Here is a 21,440-nt window from a genome sequence, read left to right as displayed (position 1 = left end):
TAAAAACCATCTCCAAGTATGTTGTTCTCCTATCCAAACCGTTCAGCAGTAACCCACTGACCACCAAACTAATCAGACACTCTGTCACGAGAAACTAAAAACGCCATGGTAGCATGTTTCCATTTCTCTACCCATTTGCTCTACACCCATGGTTCCCACATTTTCTGATTTCAGGATCCCTACAGGCTCTTAAAAATTATTAAGAACCCAATTCCAGGTGGTCAGGAGTTACAATGGTGGAGGGGAAAGGGTACCCTAAGTTTGTCTCGTCCCTCGAATACAACTAGATAGTTATCAAATCATTCTGAACACCTGGGAAATCAACTGGAGTTCTGAGAAAACAAATACTGCAAGTCTACAAGTAGAAAAGCAACCACCTTTTGGGAGGTAAGAGGTGTGGAGACTTGAATTCAGGGTGATATATCTGAGGATATGACAGAGGGGAGGGAACCTGCTTAAGGAGGTTACCACAAAGCATTATTAGCAGTGGAGTACAAAACTAGATCTTTTAGAAATCTGCTAGAGTGGAAGAAGTGCCTGGATTAAAGGTGCTCGGGTGGTGAAGTGGGGTGGAATCCCAGGTGTGACAGCATAGTCGGAGGATCCGAAGAGTCCCAAGAACACAGGTGATGCCTAAGTGCAGCATTGTTCCCAGGCACATTGTTCCCAGCAGGGAAGGTGGCTGAAAACAGTACGTCTAGGTGCTGGCTTTCTGCCCTCTGTTGCCATATACTGCAAATTGCTGCATGGTCTTGCCACCCCTTTCCTGGGAGGGGTCTAGCAAAAGGCAGAAGCATGGCCAGATGCCTCCCCTCCCCCAGGAAGAGCAGAATGGGTCTGCACCACAGGAGTCCTAAAAACTTTGGAGTTTTGAGATTTAGTCTTGTGCCTGAGACAAAAAAGCTCAGACAATCAGCATGAACACAGAATTCTGATGGAAACCAGGGTGACAAGCGTGGTTGATTGCTCTTCTGTTAGAGTTCACTGAAGAGTAGGGAGGGGAGGACAAATTTTCAGCTCCAGGGCTAGAGAATTGGGCACTGTCATATTCATCCGTTCAATCAATGCTGAAAGCATTCAGGGAGCAAAACAGTATCACCTACTGGAATCCGGAGCCGCATACACTGAGCCCTGCCTCCGCACCCTGGAGGCCCATTTCCATGAGGGTAAGTCCACCTGAGAATCAGCCCAACAGACCCCTCTCCCCAGAAGACCAGCACAAACAACTCACTCTCACCAAGTTTACTGATCATAGAGGGCTGCAAAACTTCAGCTCTGGGGGAAAACAGTAATAGCATTCTCTGTACTTTTAATCTTCATTTTTTATTATTACTGTTCAGTTATGTTCTTTTTTTTTAATCCTTTATTATTCTTCTTTAATTTTTATTTTTATATATACTTTATATATTTTATTTTTTGTTTTCTTTCATTATATTTTATTTTATTTACATGTATATTTTCTTTCTTTCTTATTTTGAGATCTAGTTTCTCTTAACAAGCAGACTAAAACACACCCAGGATCTAGTTTTTGTTCTTTTTGCTTTTCTTTTTCTTTCTTCTTTTCTTTTCCAGACAAAATGATGAGATGGGGAGATTCACCCCAAAAGAAAGAACAGGAACTAGTACTCACAACCAGCGATTTGATCAATACAGATATAAGTAAGATGTCTGAAATAGAATTTAAAATAACAGTTATAAGGATACCAGTTGGGCTTGAAAAAACCATAAAGGACAATAGAGAATCCCTTACTGTAGATATACAACAACTAAAATCTAGTCAGAGCAAAATTTAAAGTGTTATAACCAAGATGTAGTCCCAAGTTGGGCCATAAAAACATGGATGAATTAAGCAGAGAGTGAATCAGTGATACAGAAGATAAAATCATGGAAAATAATGAAGCTGAAAGAAGAAGGAAAGGAAACTTCTAGATCACAAACTAGACTTAGTGTACTCAGCAATTCCCATAAAGCAAAATAATACCAGTGTTATAGGAGTACCAGAAGAAGAAGAGTGGGGAAAAGGGGCCAAAGGTTTATTTGAACAAATATACCTGAGAACCTCCCTAATCTGGGGAAGAAAACAGGCACTGAAGTCCGAGATGTACAGAGAATTCCCAACAAAGTCAACAAAAAATTGAGGCACCTGGGTGGCTCAGTCAGTTAAGTATCAGCCTTCAGCTCAGATCATGATCCCAGGATCCTGGAATAGACCACGACATCAGGCTCTCTGCTCATTGGAGAGCACGCTTCTCCCTCTGCTCCTCCTCCCCTCCCCACTTGTGCTCTCTTGCATCTGTGTGTGCCCTCTCTGTCAAAATAAATAAATAATATCTTTTAAAACAATCAAAAAATAGGTCATCACCATGACATATTATAGTGAAACTTGAAAATTACAAAGATAAACAGAAAATTCTAAAGCAGCTCTGGAGAAGAGGTCTTTAGCCTACAAGCATAGATACATAAGTCTGGCAGCACACCTGTCCTCAGAGACCTGGAAAGCTAGTAAGGACTGGCATGAAATATTCAATATACTAACTGGGAAAAATATGCAGCCAAGAACACTTTACTCAACAAGGCTGTCATTCAGAATAATGAGAGATAAATAATGAGAGATAAAGCGTTTCCAAGACAAAATCTAAGAGAATTCATGAACACTAAACCAGCCCTGCAAGAAATATTGAAGGGGACTCTCAGTGGAAAGAGAGACCAAAACTAACAAAGACTACAAAGGACAAAGACAACCTACAAGAACAGTGACTTTATACGTAATACAATGACACTAAATTCATATCTCTCAATAATTACTCTCAATGTAAAAGTGCTGAATTCTCCAATCAAAAGACATAGGATACCAGAATGGATTAAAAAAAAAAAAAGACTTCTCAATATGCTGCTTACAAGAAACTCATTTTAGACTCAAGGACACCTTCAGATTGAAAGTGAGGGGGATGGAAAACCATTTATCAATGGAAGTCAAAATAAAGCTGGAGTAACCATCCTTATATCAGACAAACTAGATTTTAAACCAGAGACTATAATAAGAGATGAAGAAGAACACCATATCATAATAAAGGTGTCTATCCAACAAGAAGTTCTAACAGTTGTAAATATTTATGTCCCTTATTTGGTAGAAATATATAAATAAATTCATAATAAACTTAAAGAAACTCATTAATAATAATACTATAATACTAGGGGACTTTCACACCCCATTCATAGCAATAGACAGATCATCTAAGCAGAAGATCAACAAGGAAACAAGGGCTTTGAATGATGCACTGGTCCATCAGGTGGACCTAACAAATATATTCAGAACATTTCATTCTAAAGAAGTAGAATATACCTTCTTTTCAAGTGCACATGGAACATTCTCCAGAATAGATCACATACTGGGCCACAAATCATCATTCAACTGGTACAAAGGGGTTGAGATTATACTGTGCACATTTTCAGACCACAGTGCTATGAAATTTGAAGTCAACCACAAGAAAAAACTTGGAAGGACCACAAACAACATGAAGGTTAAAGAACATCTTACTAAAGAATGAATGGGTCAACCAGGAAATAAAAGAAGAATTTTAAAAATACAAGGAAGCAAATGAAAATGAAAACACCACAGTTCAAAACATTTGGGATGCCGCAAAGGTGGACCTAAGTGGGAAGTATATAGCAATACAGGCCTTCCTCAAGAAGCAAGAAAAGTCTCCCCTTATTTAAAAAGCCACCACAGCATATTTCCATTCTCTACCCATTTGGTCTATACCAGTGGTTTCCACATTACATATAACCTTATACCAAAGGAGCTGGCCATTACCTTGATTCCAAAACCAAAGACCCCACTAAAAGTGAGAATCACAAACCAATATTCCTGATGAATACAAACCAATACTCCTTATGAATATAGATACAAAAATTCTCAACAAGATACTGGCTAAATGGATCCAATAGTATGTTAAAAGGACTATTTAACATGACCAAATGGGATTTATTCCTGGACTACAGGGTGGTTCAGCATCCACAAATCAATCAGCATGATACATCACATTAATAAAAGAATGTATAAGAACCATATGACCCTCTCAATAGATGCAGAAAAAGCATTTGACAAAATACAGCATCCTTTCTGGATAAAAAAACCTTCACAATATAGGGATAGAGGGAACATACCTCAACATCATAAAGGCCATATATGAAAGACCCACAACAAATATCATCTTCAATGGGAAAAGCTAAGAGATTTCCCCCTAAGGTCAGGAACATGACCCCTCTCACCACTTTTTTCTTTTTTTTTTTTTTAAGATTTTTTTTCTTATTTCTTTATGTCACTTTTTTCAATATGCTACTGTAAGTCCCAGCCTCAGCAATCATACAATAAGAAGAAATAAAAGGCATCCATATTGGCAAAGAAGAAGTGAAACTTTCACTCTTCACAAATGACATGACACTGTATGTAGAAAACCCAAGACTCCATCCGAAAATTACTAGAACTGCAACAGGAATTCGGCAATGTCATAGGCTATAAAATGAATGCATAAAAACCAGTTGCATTTCAAAATACTAACAATGATGCAGAAGAAAGAGAAATTAAGGAATCAACCCAATTTACAATTGCACCAGAATCAATAAGATACCTAGGAATAAACCTAACTCAAGAGGTAAAAGATCTGTGCTCTGAAAACTACAGAACACTTATGAAAGAAATTGAGGTGGGGTGCCTGGGTGGCTTAGACAGTTAAGTGTCTGTCTTCAACTCAGGTCATGAACCCAGTGTCCTGTGATCAAGGTCGACATCCAGCAGGGAGCCTGCTTCTCCCTTTCCCTCCGCGTGCACTCTCTCTCTCTTTCTATAAATAAATAAATAGTAAGGAAGAAATTGAGGAAGACACAAAGAAATGGAAAACCATTCCATGTTCATGGATTGGAAGAACAAATATTGTTAAAATATCTATACTACCTAAGGCAATCTACACATTCAGTGCAATCCCTATCAAAATAACAACAGGATTTTTCACAGAGCTGGAACAAACAATTCTGAAGTAAAGTATGTAAAGTAATGTTGAAAAAGAAAGCCAAAACTAGAGACATCTCAATTCTGGACTTCAAGCTGTATTACAAACCTGTAATCCTCAACACAGTATGATTCTGGCACAAAAACAGACACATTGAAAATGGAGCAGAACAGAGAACCCAGAAATGGATTCTTAACTCTATGGCCAACTAATCTCTGACAAAGCAAGCAAGAATGTCCAATGGGAAAAAAGACAGTCTCTTCAACAAATGGTGCTGGGAAAACTGGATGGCCACATGCAGAATGAAACTGGACCACTTTCTTACACTATACACACTATACACAAAAATAAATTCAAAACGGGTGAAAGATCTAAACGTTATCCTGGAGGATAACACAGGCAGCAACCTTTCGTCTTGGCCACAACAACTTCTTGCTCAACACGTCTCCAGAGGCAAAGAAATCAAAAGCAAAAATGAGAGTTTGGGACTTTAGCAGGATAAAAAGCTTTTGCGCAGCAAAGGAAACAATCAACAAACTAAAAGTCAACCTACAGAATGGGAGAAGATATTTGGAAATGGCATATCAGATAAAAGGCTAGTATCCAAAATCTATAAAGAACTTATAAAAACTTATCAGAACTTATTTACACCCAAAAAAACAAAAAAAAATCTAATCAAGAAATGGACAGAGGACATGAACAGACATTTCTCCAAAACAAATAAACAAATGGCCAACAGACACATGAAGAAATGCACATACTGAGCATCAGGGAAATACAAATCAAAACCACCTCACAGCTCACAACAAATTAACAACTCAGGAAACAACAGATGTTGGTGAGGATATGGAGAAAAAGGAACACTCTTACACTATTGGCGGGAGTCCAAACTGATAGAGCCACTGTGAAAAACAGTATGAAATTTCCTCAAAAAGTTAAAAATAGAACTACCCTAGGATCCAGCAATTGCACTATGAAGTACTTATCCAAAACATACAAACATAGTGATTTGAAGGGTCACACGCACCCCAATGTTCATAGCAGCAATGTCCACAATAGCCAAAATATGGAAAGACCCAGGTGTCCATGGACAGATGAATGGATAAAGAAGAGGTGATTAGATATAGATATAGATAGATAGATAGATAGATAGATAGATAGATATAGATATATGGATATAGATAGACATACACACACATACACATACAATGTAATATTAGTCACTAAAAAGAATGAAATCTTGCCATTTACAATGACATGGCTGGAACTAGAGGGTATTATGCTATGCGAAATAAGTCAGTCAGAGAAAGACAAATATCATATGATTTCACTCATACCTGGAATTTAAGTAACAAAACATGAACATAGGGAAAAGAAAGGGAAAATAAAATAAAATAAAAGCAGAGAGGGAGGCAAACCATAAGAACCTCTTAAGAATAGGGAAAAAACAGGTTTGCTGGAGGGGTGGTGGGTAGGGGATGAGGTGATTTGGGTGATGGGCATTAAAGAGGGCACTTAATGTAATAAGCACTGGGTGTTATATGTAACTGATGAATCACTAAATTCTACCTCTGAAGCTAATAATACACAATGTGTTAACTAAATTGAATTTAAATTTTTAAAAGTTATTGAAAACCCCAAATAGATTTCATTTATGTGGGTTATATCTAGCAACATTTTTCATATTAGAAACTAAAACAGAAATAAAATAAAAATAAAATAAAACCGAGAAATGTTTAAAACACAGGAATACCTAATATTCATTCCATCATCCCGTTTGTCATCAAAATAATGGTATCAATTGGGAGGGAGACAAACCATAAATGACTCTTAATCTCACAAAACAAACTGGGGGTTGCTGGGGGGAGGTGGGATTGGGAGAGGGGGAGCGGGCTATGGACATTGGGGAGGGGAGGCGAACCATAAGAGACTATGGACTCTGAAAAACAACCTGAGGGTTTTGAAGGGTCAGGGGTGGGAGGTTGGGGGAACAGGTGGTGGGTGATGGGGAGGGCACGTTTTGCATGGAGCACTGGGTGTTGTGCAAAAAGAATGAATACTGTTACGCTGAAAAAAATAAATAAATAAATATTATTAGTATATTAAAAAAAAAAAATGGTATCATCACAGATAATATAGCTCCAAAAAAGCCACACTATACACTCCTAAAGAGAATGAATACATAAAATGCAAACCTAATTTATTATTATAAAAACAGTTTCGATCTCACACACCCCCTAAAGAATTTCAGGGATCACCAGGGATTCCCAGAGCATATGTTGGGAAATTGCTGCTCACCGTTAAAGTCAAACAGGATTAGTCTGTTTCCCCAAACAGACCGCACATCTCCCAAGCTCCTCCTCTTTAATGAGGCTGTTGAGGCCTGAGTCCTATTTGCCCCACTACCTCTAATCCACATCACAACATTTCTTTCTTCTCCTTTGAAAGAGGAAATTATATGTTATCTTCTTTGCGCAGTTTTTCATGATGGACCACCACCGTGTGTGTGTGTGTGTGTGTGTCCTTCAGACTCTTCAAAGTATTTTATTTATATAATTTCTATGGTACTTGTAACATGTTCCCTTCCATTAATGCTGCTTATGTATTTATCTTATTCCTTCCTTGTACACACCTGTTGTTTTCATCGTTCCAAAACTAATTCCCCCTTCTACTATTACCGACTTTGACAAACTGCTCCTCCCAAGTGTATACAATTCCATGGGATTAACCGTCAAAGAACCCCACTTTTCTCTAGACAAAGGGTAAAAATATGAGCCAAACTAGGCCAGCCTAGTCAGGCCCCGAATTTTAAGTGTGAGCAGACACTGAATTCATTTGATGCTCACTCAACTTGAGAGAAGTACCTTGAGGAGAAATTTTTCTTTAGGTATTCTACCTAGATTCCTAGAGCTGCTTCACTCTCTGCCCTAGTTCTTTCTCTTTTCTTTCAGTTTTGTGAGCTAACTTATATCCTTCAAATAAAACATTTTTGTGTCTAACTTAAGCGTGGTCAGCTGTTGCTGCTTACAAACAAGCTCCTCTTCAGATCGCCCCGAGTTCTTCCCTCTTCACACCACCCCTGGAACAGGCTTCTGTACCAGTAGCTAGACCTACCCCAGCATGTAAGACTGTCCTAGCCGTCCAATCCACAAAGTGAAATCCAGGGGCTGTCTCCACCCACCACCTCCCCTTCTGCCTCCCCCTGGCATTTGACTGTCTTCACTTGTCATGGTTGGAGCTCTTGCTCATCTTCCCTCTAGGCTATATCCAGTGTCACCTACCTCTGCCTCAAGTCCCTATATTCCTTTAATGCCTCCCCACCCTGCCACTGCAATTTATACCTGCTTCTGAGTCAAAGTGTCACTGATGAATCATACCCATAACCTGTAACACTTAGAATATAATTCTGGAAGCAATACAAAAGGTATCCAGCATGTAAAGTCAAAGCAGTGGGAACAAGGAGCTAGACATAAACACATTGAAAATTGTGTTACCGCCATCCTATCCTGCTATACTGCTATGAAATACAGTGATTCAGAAGAAGATTCAGAATTTGATGGAGTAGACTGCTTGGAGTAAGAAAAATGCGTTGATAAATATTATAGAACAAAATGCAAGCATCCTTTGTGGTGCTTGTTCTTTGAAAATTCTTGATCATTCTAATGTTTTGCCTTTTCCTTGTGATGAACACTTTGTGATAAACCCTTCCCTTGTGATGAACCCTTTCTCTTTCCTTTCCCTTGTGATGAACCCTTTCTCTTTCCCTTTCCCTTGTGATGAACCCTTTCTCTTTCCTTTCCCTTGTGATGAACCCTTTCTCTTTCCCTTTCCCTTGTGATGAACCCTTTCTCTTTCCTTTCCCTTGTGATGAACCCTTTCTCTTTCCTTTCCCTTGTGATAAATTACCCTTTCTCTTTCCTTTCCCTTGTGATAAACCCTTTCCTTCATAAACTTTTATTTCTAAAAAAATATAAAATACATTTCAAACTAAATATTTTACATTGGCTTACCTTTTTCTCCCCCCTGAAAAGACCCAATTTGGTCAAATAAACCACTAAATACTAAGCATGGAAACCTCTTGCTAGAGTAACAGATTTAGTTTTGTGGTATACCTTAATTATGCACTTGTGAGTTCTAATTTAAAGAAAACCAACGAGATTGAAATCTTAAGGGCAACTGCCTCTACTTACAAGCCTTAGTGCATTTCCTAATATTTTAAAAGAAGAAACACTGCCTTGATGATATGAACAACTCAGCTTGTACACTCAGCTTGTAGCTTGTAATGTTTAATTCTCTTAAGGAAATACTTGAAATTTTAAAAATTATTATTTTATTGCTTTTAAATACTTATCTTATTTGAATGTTTAGCATTATCCTTCCCCACTTATATACTTTTATGTAAACACCCAAAAGAAACGAAAAGGATCTGTTCACACAAGAACTTGCACATGAATGTTCATAGGACCGTTATTTCTAAGAGACAAAAATTGAAAACTAACCAAGTGTCCATCAACTGCTGGATGGATAAAGAAAATGTAGTATATACATAAAGTGAAATAATATTCAGCCATGAAAAGAAATTAAGTTCCCACACATGCTATAGCCTGGATGAGCCTTGAAAAGATGACAAAATTGAAATTACAAGGTTAAGAATATTATGAGAAGTCAGTCATAAAAGCCCACATACCGTATGATTCCTTTTGAATGAAATGTCCAGAATAGACAAATTTTCAGAGACATAAAAGAGATTAGTGGTCATATATGACTGGGGTGGGTGGGAAGACTGGAGGAGGTATCTAAATGGAAAAGGAAAATGCTCTAAAATTGATTGTGGCACAAATGCGTGGCCACTAAAGCCCCTAAGTTGTACATTTTAAGTAGATGAATTTGTAGTATTGCATTACATCCAAATAAAACTGTTACATAAAGGAACCAAAAAGAACAGAGATATCACCTTGAAGGTGACGGCTGGCCCAGTGTGTAGTAAGGAAGAAGGGCAACAAAAAATCTACAGCTACAGGTTGGAGGAAGTTTGTCAAAAGTAGCTTTAACTTTAAATTCAAGAATTTTCTTTATTCTAGATACCAGAGTGAGCAAACTATGGCTTACCATCTGTTTTGGTAAATAAAATTTTATTGGAACAACCACGGCCTGTTGAGTGTTGTCTGTAATTGTTTTTACATTGCAATGGCAGAGCGGAGTGGTTGCAATTGCCACCATATGATCAGCCATTCCCCAAATATGCACTACTTTACAGGAAAAGTTTCTGTACAGTAACTTTACAGTGAAATCCAGGGGCTGTCTCCACCCACCACCTCCTCCTCTGCCTCCTTTATGGAAAAGGTTTGCTAACCGCTGATGAAGGTTTTTGAGATGATAACTTGCTTGCTGCTCAGAGAGTAGATTTGATAAGGGAGAAACAAGCAGAGTGTACTTGTCCTGGACACAGACCCCCAGAATTCTGTACCTCTCCCACCAGCGTTCACCCTCTGCTCGAACCTCTACTCATCCCTGCTCAGGGTTATACAATGGAAAGTATGACCCAACATCACTTCCACTTGTTCTAAGACTAAGGGCACAGGCTCTTTATTTTGGTTGGTTAGTTCGTTGTTTAATTGAGACAGAATTGACATACAACACTGTATTAGTAATAGGTGTACTTTACAGAAGTACACATAATGACTGCATACACATATATACTGTGAAATCATCACCATAATAAATCTAGTTAACACCCATCACTACACATAATTATATGCAGTACAGTATGTCACTATGCTATACATTACATCCCAGGACTGACTTATTTTATATTTAGAAGTTTGTGACTTTTAACCACCTTCACCTTCACTCACTTTCCCCACCCACATGCCCCACCTCTGGCAACCACTAGTTTGTTCTCTGTATCTGTGAGTTCAGTTTGTTGAATTGTCTTCTTTTTTTTTAAGATTTGACATAGAAGGGAGACACAGCATTTGTATTTCTCTGTTTTATTTCACATAGTATAATAGTCCCACAGTCAATCCATGTTGTCACAAATGGCAGTATTTCCCTTTTCTATGGCTGAATAATATTCTAGTGCTTATGTGTGTATCACATTTTCTGTATCCATTTATCCACCAATGAACACTTAGGTTGTTTCCATATCTTGGCTATTTTAAATAATGCTGAAATGAACATCAACTTGCTGTTTGTGTTAAGTGTTTTGTTTCCTTTGGATAAATACCCAGTAGGAGAATTGCCAGATCATATGGAGATTTAAGTTTGAGAGAGCGCTCTGTCCTCTCACCGTGACCTGATTTTTATGGAAGGGTGTTCATTCAGTCATTTCCTCCCATAGTTGGGAATGAATTCACCTTGTGTTGCACTCTGAACAGAAACCCAACCCTGACTCTGTACCTCGGCGTGGTCAACCCTATCAAAAGTAAACTCTTCAGGCAGGGCCTTAATAGAGTGATACCGAAAGTAAATTATTGGACAAGAAAGCTATAGCAACATATAGGCTACAGCATTGCCAAGAATGTGGCCACATCTCTCTATGGTGGGACTAATGGTGATTAGACCTCAATGCTGTCGGTTTAACCTGGGTCAAGGTGTTCAAACAGCCTGAAGGTGAAGACTGGTAAAAGTCTCTAAGGAAATCTAGATCTGATCTTGACTTCCTTGCCTGAAGATACACTGCTTGCCTTTAAACACCATCGGTAAGTAATCATAAAAACAAAGGGAGAATGTGTTTGTAGCTCTTCCTTTAGTTAGTCCTTTAAATGAAATGGATTAAAACACTGAAAATGAAATATGTTATTAATTTTAAAAGGGAGTAGGACTGTTAGCAACTTAAAAAACAAGAATAAAGTTCAGGTGGACTTGCTTACTGAGAGAAATGGTTTTTTTAACTTCTTTTATATTTTATTATTTTCCACCTTTATTGACATATAATTGACATATTACATTGTGTAAGTGTATATAGCATGTTGATTTGATACACTTATATGTTTCAAAATGATTACCACCATAGCATTGGCTACCACCTCCATTATGTGATATAACGACTTTTTGCAGGAGAAAACATTTAAGGCATATTCTCTTAACAACTTTCAAATTTATAATACATTATTGTTAACTATAATCACAATGCTGTACATTAGATTCCCAGAAACCACTCATCTTATAATCGAAAGTTTATACCCTTTGACATTTTGTTTACCCTGCGGTGCCTGGTAACCACAATTCCACTCTGGTTCTAGGAGTTCAGCTTTTTTAAACTTCACATATATGTAAGATCGGGTGGTTTTATTTATCTGACTTATTTCACTTAGCACAGTGCCTTCAAGGTCAATCCATGTTGTCACAAATGGCAGCATTTCCTTCTTTTCTCATGAGTGAATAAAATTCCAGTGTGCATGTGTGCGTGCGTGTGTGCGTGCGCATGAACACGCGCATCTCCCATCCTCTTTATCCATTCACCTGTAAATGGACACTTAGGTCATTTCCATGTCACAGCTATTGTGAAAAATGCTACAAAAAACATGGAGTACAGATATCACTTCGATTTTCTTTTTTCATTTTCTTTGAATATATGTCCAGAAGTGGAATAACGAAATCATAGGGTAGTTCTACCTTTAATGTTTTGAGGAAACTCCATACTGTCTTCCACAGTGGCTGCACCAATTTACATTCCCACCAACAGTGCACAAAAGTTCCTCTTTTTTATGTCCTTAACAACTTGCTATTTCTTGTCTGTTTGATCATAGCCATTCTAATAGGGATTAGGTAATACCTCACTGTGGTTTTGATTTGCATTTCCCTGGTGATTAGTGATATTGAGCATTTTTTCATGTACCTACTGGTCATTTGTGGGTCTTATTTAGAAAAATGTTTCTTCAGGTCCTCTGGGAAAGAAATGTTTGTAAAAAGTGATATTGCTCCACACTCTGAACTATCAAAGTATTCTTTACACTTAACATATAAGACCAAAAAGATGAGCAAACAATTCCTTTGGAGGATAAGAGGAACTGTAAGTTACTTAAAGATGTGTCCCAGAGAACATATGGGGAAGGGAGTCAGGAGTAGCCTGTTCTGTGAGAAAGTATGTGAGATCCTTTGTGTCCAAAAATTGAGCCTGGAGCTCTGACCTCAAAAAAAGGGGCCCAACCTGCAATATTCCTCATGTTGTATCAGTGCTGCTACTCTACATTCACCAGGAAACTAAGCTATAGAAGATGGACTTAAAACATGGTGTAGTGTGTTTAGAAGCCTTCACTGGGGATGCAGCCGGCTAGGGTTCAAACTGTGCCCCTGCTGCTGTGATGAGTGGGTACTTACTTCTCAAGTGCCATGACAGAACAGTAGCAGCCACCCCACATTAATTTAAAGATCTAAATTAACTAGTCTGCCTTAGGCTCTGGTCATGATCCTGGAGTCTCAGGATCAAGCCCCACAATGGACCCCCGCTCAGCAGGGAGTCTACTCCTACCTCTGACCCTCACTGCTCTTGTGCTCTCTCTCTCTCTCTCTCTCTTTCCTTCTTAAATAAGGAAAGGTCTTTTTTAGATTTGGAGGGGCAAGATGGCAGAGAAGCAGGAAACCCTATTTCACCCAGTTTCCTAAAGTAAGCTAATCATATACCAGAACCAGAACACTCCCAACACCCATGAAATCAGCATGAGATGTAGGATTGTACACGTCTGGATCTCCATGGGAGCAGAAGACACCAGTGGACAGGTAAAGCATACTGGAGATGATCGGACTGATATCAGAGGATAAACAGAAGGGGGAGGGAGCCACCAGAAATGACCCACTGGAAAATAATACCCCAATATGAAAGTGCCCTGTGATTGGGGACCAGGATTAACTTGGAGTCTGGTTAAAAGCACTCAAAAAGAACAAAAGATCTTAAGGGGCAACTGATGGAATCGGGTGGTCACAGGCATGGGCCTAAGCCCAGGGACCCAGGACGGCCACCGCTGGTGACCACCCATGCCAGAGAGAGTGCAGTGGAGCTCTCAGGGTTGTGGGTTTGCATCATGGCTCAGCTGGGCACACTCCCGCCCCCACATGAGGGAGTCTGGTGACGGCTCCAGCCTGCGCTCCCTAGAACTTTTGCACACTGCACAACTGGGGTCTGATGTACTCTCCACCCACACCTGAGAAAATCTGTGCGGGAACTAGCCAGTAGTCTCTAGGACTGGCAGAGTAGCGATCCCATGGTGACAACCTGAAGTCTGGACCCCTGGCAGCAGTCCTGGCAAAGGCAGCCACCGGAAGCAGTCTCCCCAGACCGATATTGCTCCCCATTTTAGTGGCACGGGGGTGCAGAGAAAAGCAAGCGCTTCAAGCCACCCCTGAGACGGTGGTTGGGGATGTGGACTGCCTGTGGGAGGTTGCACAGTTCAGCGGAGTTTACAGAGGGGAGTCTGTGTGTTCTGGACACCCAGAAGGGAGTGGACTGAGGCTTCTCTCTGAGACGGAGGTCTGGGCGCAGTTTGCTTTCCACTAAACCTCCAAAAAAGCTGCAAAAAGCCTCCAAAGGAAAAAAACCTCCAGAGAAGAAAAGCCTGAAAAACAGGTTTCCACAGAGCCCAGCCCCTTGATAGGGGGCAGGAGGACTCAACCCAAGCAAGACTCCCTGAAAAAAACAACACAGCAGACCCATCCCCCAGAAAGCCAGCCAAAAGAATGAGAGGACAACCACCACATAAAACTGTAAATACCCAATATCAGGGGAAAACAAGATATTAAGCTCCCAGTATTGCCCTAAAACCTGCATATTTCATAGAAACAACATTTTTTTAAAGATTTTATTTATTTATTTATTTGGCAGAGAGAGAGATCACAAGCAGGCAAAGAGGCAGGCAGAGAGGGGGAAGCAGGCTCCCCACTCAGCAGAGGGCCTGATGTGGGGTTGGATCCCAGGACCCTGAGATAATGACCTGAGCCGAAGGCAGAGGCTTAACCCACTGACCCACCTAGGCGCCCCAAAATAACATTTCTTTAAGATTTTATTTATTTATTTATTTATTTGACAGACAGAGATCACAAGTAGGTAGAGAGGCAGGCAGACAGAGAGAAGGGGAAGCAGGCTCCCCGCTGAGCAGAGAGCCCAATGCGGGGCTCCATCCCAGGACCCTGGGATCATGACCTGAGCTGAAGGCAGAGGCTCAACCCACTGAGCCACCCACGTGCCCCACAACTTTTATTTTTAAGTCATTCTCACTATTCTTATTCTTTTTAATTTTTTAACCTACTTACCAGTACAACTAGAGGTTTAATACAACATATTCCAAAATGACCTTTTAACTTGAACTTTTTTCATACATATGCCTGTGTTTTTCTTTTGCTTTTGTATTTTTTAATATGCATATAGATATAAGCTTCAAAGTAATCCTCTTTCCCTAATCAATACTACCCCTCTATATAAAACAGGTTTAATCTCCCTTTATCTCTGGGAAGTTGAGTCCTTTACAAAGATATCTAGATACACCCAGGAAGAAACAAAATAACCTTCCTCACCCACATTGAGGATTTATAATCACCCTCCCATCTATTTCTTCTGTCAGTGTTTCTGTGAATTTGTTTTTGTTCTGGTATATAAATCTTATCCCTGGGGTTCATTTCGAATCCGAATACTTGGAAGCTAAAGACCACCATGCTTAAGAATGTTTGGATCAACCAGGAAATCAAAGAACTTAAACAATTCATGGAAACCAATGAGAATGAAGACACTTCCATCCAAAACCTAGGATACTGCAAAGGTGGTCCTAAGGGGAAATACATAGCCATCCAAACCTCCCTCAAAAAAAGGAAAAATCCAGAATACACCAGCTCTCTTTACACCTTAAAGAACAGGAGAATCAATAACAAATTAAGCCAACCCCCCACACAAGAAGGAAAATAATCAAGATATGAGCAGAGATCAATGAGATAGAAACTAGAGATAAAGTAGAACACATCAACAAAACTAGAAACTGGTTTTTTGAAAGAATCAATAAGATCAATAAACCACTGGCAAAACTAACCAAAAGAAAAGAAAGAGGACTCAAATTAATAAAATTATAAATCAAAAGGCAGAGATCACAACTAACCCCAAAGGAATAGAAACAATCATTAGAAATTATTATCAACAGTTATATGCTAATAATTAAGCAACCTAGACGAAATGGATGCATTCCTGGGAACCTATAAACTTCCAAAACTGAATCAGGAGGAAATTGACAACCTGAATAGACCAATATCTAGTAACAATATTGAAGCAGTGATCAAAAATCTCCCAAAAAACTAAAGTCCAGGACCTGATGGATTCCCTGGAGTTCTACCAAACATTCAAATAAGAAAAAAATACCTATTCTCCTGAAGCTGTTTCAAAAAATTGAAACAGAAGGAAAACTTCTGGACTCTTTCTATGAAGCCAGCATTACTCTGATCCCCAAACCAGGCAAAGACCACACCAAAAAGGAGAATTTCAGACCAATATCCCTGATGAATATGGAAACCAAGATTCTCAACAAGATCCTAGCTAACAGGATCCAACAGTGCATTAAAAAGATTATCTACCATGACCAGGTGGGATTCATCCCTGGGATGCAAGAATGGTTCAACATTCATATATCAATCAACGTGATAGAACAAATCAATAATAGAAGAGAAAAGAGAAAAGAACCATATGGTCCTCTCGATTAATGCAGAAAAAACATTTGACAAGGTACAGCATCTGTTCCTGATTAAAATGATTCAAAGTATATGGATAGAGGGAATATTCCTCAACTTCATAAAATCTATCTATGAAAAACCCACAGCAAATATCATCCTCAATGGGGAAAAGCTGACAGCCTTCCCGTTGAGATCAGGAACATGACAAGGATGTCCACTCTTGCCATTGTTGTTCAACATAGTACTAGAAGTCCTAGCAACAGCAATCAGACAACAAAAAGAAATAAAAGGTATTCAAATTGGCAATGAAGAAGTCAAACTCTCTCTCTTCGCAGATGACATGATACTTTATATGGAAAACCCAAAAGACTGCACCCCCAAACTACTAGAACTCATACAGCAATTCAGTAATGTGGCAGGATACAAAATCAATGTACAGAAATCAGTTGCTTTCTTATACAATAACAATGAAAACGTAGAAAGGGAAATTAGAGAATCGATTCCATTTACTATAGCACCAAGAACCATAAGATACCTGGGAATAAACCTAACCAAAGAGGTAAAGTATCTGTACTTGAGAAACTACAGAACACTCATGAAAGAAATTGAAGAAGACACAAAAAGATGGAAGACCATTCCATGCTCATGGATCGGAGGAATCAACATTGTTAAAATGTCTATATTGCCTAGAGCAATCTATACTTTCAATGCCATCCGAATCAAAATTCCACTGGCATTTTTCAAAGAGGTGGAGCAAACAATCCTAAAATTTATATGGGACATGAAGAGCCCCCAAATTGCTAAGGAAATGTTGAAAAAGAAAAACAAAACTGGGACATCTCATTGCCTGATTTCAAGCTTTACTACAAAGCAGTGATCACCAAGACAGCATGGTACTGGCACAAAAACAGCCCATAGATAAGTGGAACAGAGTAGAGAGCCCATATATGGGCCCTCAACTTAATGGTCAAATAATCTTTGACAAAGCAGGAAAAAATATACAGTGTAAAAAAGACAGTGTCTTCAATAAATGGTGCTGGGAAAATTGGACAGCTATATGTAGAAGAATGAAACTCGATCATTCTCTTACACCATACACAAAGATAAACTCGAAATGGATAAAAGACCTCAATGTGAGGCAGGAATCTATCAGAATCCTAGAGGAGAACATAGGCAGTAACCTCTTCGATATTAACCACAGCAACTTCTTTCAAGATAGGTCTCCAAAGGCAAAGGAAACAAAAACGAAAATGAACTTCTGGGACTTCATCAAGATAAAAAGCTTCTGCACAGCAAAGGAAACTGTCAACAAAACAAAGAGGCAAACCATGGAATGGGAGAAGATATTCATAAATGACACTACAGACAGACGGCTGATATCCAAGATCTATAAAGAATTCCTCAAGCTCAACACACACAGATAATCACATCAAAAAATGGGCAGAAGACATGAACAGACACTTCTCCAACAAAGACATACAAATGGCTAACAAACACATGAAAAAATGTTCATCACCATTAGCCATCAGGGAGATTCAAATCAAAACCACATTGAGATACCACCTTACACCAGTTAGAATGTCCAAAATTTACAAGATGGTAAACAACACACGTTGGAGAGTATGTGGAGAAAGGGGAACCCTCTTCCACTGTTGGTGGGAATGCAAGTTGGTGCAGCCACTTTGGAAAACAGTGTGGAGATTCCTCAAGAAATTAAAAATAGAGCTTCCCTATGACCCTGAAATTGCACTACTGGGTATTTACCCCCAAAATACAGGTGTAGTGAAAAGAAGGGCCATTTGTACCCCAATGTTCATAGCAGCAATGGCCACGGTCGCCAAACTGGAAAGAGCCAAGAGGCCCTTCAATGGATGAAGAGATAAAGAAGATATGGTCCATATATACTATGGAGTATAACGCCTCCATCAGAATGAATGAATACCCAACTTTTGAATCAACATGGATGGGACTCAAAGAGATTATGCTGAGTGAAATAGGTCAAGCAGAGAGAGTCAATTATCATATGGTTTCACTTACTTGTGAAACATTAGGAATAACACGGAAGACATTGGGAGATGGAAAGGAGAAGTGAGTTGGGGGAAATTGGAGGGGGAGACAAACCATGAGAGACTGTGGACTCTGAGAAACAAACTGAGGGTTTTGAAGGGGCGGCGGGGTGGGGGGTTGGGTGCGCCTGGTGGTGGGTATTATGGAGGGCACGTATTGCATGGAGCACTGGGTGTGGTGCAGAGACAATGAATTTTGGAACACTGAAAATAAAATAAAATAAAAATCTTTTTTAAAAATTTATTAATTAAATATTTTTTAAAATGTGAAATTCTTAAACAGTGTAATTTATATGGTAAATCTTATATTATTATGCCATCATCACTTAATGTCATAAAAAGATTTTAATTTAAAGAAAGAAAACTGCTTAACAATGAACTAAAGTAATTTTTCAAGTTTCTTCACCAGAACACAAACACCTTGAAGAACTATAACTATATTGTCAAAACAAAACAAAACAACAACAACAAAAAACAACTCTACTCACATTGGCTGACATCAGCATCATGGAGTTGTACATAGAGATAAAATACCAGTCCAGGCAAGTCTGCTGTGTCCTTGGAACACCCAATGACTGTAACAACTTCTGGAGAGAAGTATATCAGAGGAGGAAGTCCTAGAACTGAGGCCGGAGAAGCAGAGGCCGTGACCAAGACCCTGTCACCACCATAAACTGTAAGACTGAGAGGGACAATGACCCACCACCATGGGAGCCATCCACATTCCACCTGTTGTGAGGCACGAACTCAAAACATGTTCCCAAAGTTCTTCCTTCAGAAGGCAAAAATTCCACCCTTCGGTTACCCTCCATGACCTGTTTCTATGAAATGCACTCTGAGGAATCAAGGTAAACCCACCCTATTTATTTACATAGATCCCTTAGTTTTGCTGATAACTTGGTTTCAGTTGCAGAGCTGAGATGCATTAAAAAATAGAAAAATTTTTTTTTGTTTTGTTTTGTTTTTTCCATTTTATTTATTTTTTCAGCGTAACAGTATTCATTCTTTTTGCACAACACCCAGTGCTCCATGCAAAACGTGCCCTCCCCATTACCCACCACCTGTTCCCCCAACCTCCCACCCCTGACCCTTCAAAACCCTCAGGTTGTTTTTCAGAGTCCATAGTCTCTTATGGTTCGCCTCCCCTTCCAAATTTTTTTTTTAATAAACATATAATGTATTTTTATCCCCAGGGGTACAGGTCTGTGAAGTGTGAAAAATTTTTTTAAAAGAGTATGCTCTGGAGAAAAATATCATTATATTCTGATTACAAAAAGAGCATAAAATCAGTAGAAAATTCAGAAAATACAGAGCAACAGAAAGAAAGGGCAACTGTAATTAGATCCTACTTACTTATCATCCCCCAAACTTGATAAATACTGTCTTTTTCCTTTTACACATTCTGGTGGTTGGGTAGTTGCATTTGCGATTTAATTTTTCATTTAATTTCTTTTAAATTTTAATTTATCAACTTATTGATTTGATCTATTTCTCTGGTAATGACTGATGTTAGTATCTTCCCATGTATTTCTGGCCATGTCATTTTTGTGAAGTATCTGTTCAAATCTTCTGCCCATTTTTCTCTTGGCATGTTAGTCTTTTTCTCATGGATTTGAAGTTCTGTGTATAACATGGATATGAGTCTTTTGACAAATACCTCCTCCGACTTTGTAGATTGCCTTTTTACTCTCTTAATGTGTTTTTGACAAACATAATTCTTCATTTTAATTTAATTTTGTGATTGTTTTCCTTTATGGTCTATGTTTGAGTCTATTTAATGAAGCTTGGCTTTTCCAAAGGTCATAGAAATGTCCTCTCTTGTTTCCTTCTAAAAGCTTTATTGTTTTACTTCTTGCATTTAGATCTATAATCCATCTGGAATTGATTTTCATGTATGGTATGTGACAAGGTGAGAATTCAGCATCTTCCAGCTGGATATCCAATTTCCAGCATTATTAGTTGGAAAGTTCATACTTTCCTCTTCTCCACTGCAGTGACACCTTCCTAAGCCTGATGACTGTCTCTGTGTGGGTCCGTTTGTGGACTCTCTCTGCTCTCTCATCAGACTCTTTGTCCTTGCACAAATACCGCACTGCCTTAATTAATGTCCTCTTATAATAAATCTTGATATCAAGAAGTTTAAGTTAAAATCATTCAGACTTTGGGCCATAAACAATCAGGAGATAACTTGATCTAAACTCATAAAACTTAATTTATATGCTAAGTGCACGGGAGACCAGACAAAAAGAGGCCAGAGGTGAACAGATCTGCTGGAAAGTTCTGCAATGTTACACTTCATCTGCTGTGGATGGGGAAGAAGGAGACATGCATAGTAGTTTCTAACTATAAATTCTTTGATTGAATGAACCATGGGTTTATTCACTGCTACAGTTGCATTCAGTACCTATATGTTAAATTTATAACTGACATTGTTAAGTAGGGGGCCTTCCGCACCCTTAGTTCAAGATGATGCTTCAGATGTGGATGATGGGGCTACTATAACCAGCAGAGAGCATAAGGCAGGTGAAACATGCAGTGCCAAGTGGCTCTCAAATTGGTGCAGCCTTAGCAGGTGGTTGGAAATGAGGGACTTCACAGAGAAAGATTGTGAGTTAGTGCTGAGAACTTATGAGTCAGCCAAGGTTCCAAGATTTAACAGCACAGGAGTAAGTCAAAGAGAAGACAGCAGAATGAAGAGAAATGGATTGAGATTATAGGA

The sequence above is a fragment of the Meles meles genome, chromosome 16 (assembly GCF_922984935.1).
Source record: "Meles meles chromosome 16, mMelMel3.1 paternal haplotype, whole genome shotgun sequence".
In the NCBI taxonomy this organism is placed as follows: Eukaryota; Metazoa; Chordata; class Mammalia; order Carnivora; family Mustelidae; genus Meles; species Meles meles.
The sequence above is the reverse complement of the archived record's forward strand: the minus strand, read 5'-3'. Positions refer to the sequence as shown.